Source organism: Aplysia californica, unplaced genomic scaffold (genome assembly GCF_000002075.1).
Source record: "Aplysia californica isolate F4 #8 unplaced genomic scaffold, AplCal3.0 scaffold00016, whole genome shotgun sequence".
NCBI lineage: Eukaryota > Metazoa > Mollusca > Gastropoda > Aplysiida > Aplysiidae > Aplysia > Aplysia californica.
The window spans coordinates 528,362-529,994 of NW_004797286.1; positions in this window are offsets into that span (position 1 = coordinate 528,362).

Sequence of the window (1,633 nt, forward strand, 5' to 3'; positions counted from 1 at the left end):
GAGATCACCAGCCTCTGTTGTGTAACGGCTAGGCACTTTGCAGTCGCACACAGGATACTCGAGTTCAATTCCCGAGTATGGAGGGTTTTTTTTAACCAAATACTTTGGTCTTTGTGCTGGGCTTGGCTCTGATGGGCAGGGTCAAAGCCCGCCTCCCGAATTATCTACGTCGTGTCCGCGGGGGCGTTGAAAACACCTGCATTGTAAAACATATTTAATTTGTATTTAAACATAAATCTAGAGGCCAGATCTTAAACACTATATGCGTGGGTGGTTGGAGGGTGCTCTGGTGTGGTTGGCTCCTCCTTTCCTACCAAACATCTATTGTCTTTATCTCCCCTCCTTCTTTTTTGTGTTTGTTACTCCTTTTTAACACTTCTAATCTTCGGCGCTTATATGACCTTATTGTGTTGCAAGTGCCGTAAAAGTCTTACCAAAAAAAACCCACTATCTGTCCCACGTTGACACGATTGGTGTTCCTCGCCTCTTTCAGTCTATGCTCTCTTGTAACACCTGTAATCTTCGGCACTTTTGACTTTATTGGGTTGCAAGTGCCGTAAAACGCTCACTAAAACAAACAAAAAAATCTTGTTGCTGAGCGGGAAATTGAGCAAAACAAAATATTAATGCACTTTATCACAGAAAAGCTGAGTGCAATGACCAGCTTACGCCCTGTTAAGTCAGACTGGCGTGACAAGACTACCAAGGTGGGTGGTTGGCGGGTGGTCTGATGTGGTTTGCTCCTTTTTTCTTATCAAACATTTATCACCCTTATTTCTCCTTCTTTTTGTATTTGTTACTCTCTTGTAACACCTGTAATCTTCGGCACTTATATGACCTTATCGTGTTGCAAGTGCCGTGAAAAAAACTTACTAAAACTAACAAAAGAGCTTGCTGTTGAGCGGGAAATTGATAACGATGAAGCCAATTTTTTGCTCTTTGTCACACAAAAAAGCTGAGTGCAATGACCAGTTTACGCCCTGTTAAGTCATATTGGCGTGACAAGACTACCAGGTTGTGGACAAATGGGGGATATTGTGCGTATATTGTTATTGCAAACACATGGTGCAAAGTGACAACTGTTTTATGTTTCTGTGTGCGTCGTTGGTGGTTGGAGACTGCTCTGGTGTGGTTTTCTCCTTCTTTCCTCTCAAACAACTGAAGTCTTTTTCTCTCTTCCTTCCTTTTGTGTTTGTTGTAGCGGGTCTAATCTTTGTGAACTATAAATGACCTAATTGTGTTGCAAGAGCTGTAAACTGTTTACTAAAACATAATCTGTGTGTGTGTGTGTGTAAAATGCTTTCAACTTTTGTTTTCTCGGCCCCTTAATCATGTAGATATCTATATTGTTTTTGTTTGTTTTGGTAAGTGTTTTAAGGCGCTCGCAACTGCATAAGGTCATATGAGCGCGCGGGACACACTAAAATGTTTCAGTTGGTAGACAATTTTGAATTTTGCCCGGGTGGCGGCCTTGGCCTACACTTATCGATTTTAGACCACCAAGGGATCTTTAACGTGCACAACTTGCACACGGGACCTCCGAGATTTTTCGCCCTTGTCCGAGAAGGCTAGGTGTAGATCTTTCCTACCAGAAGATCAGGGGTGTGGCTGAAAGACAGCAGTAAGATGAAGC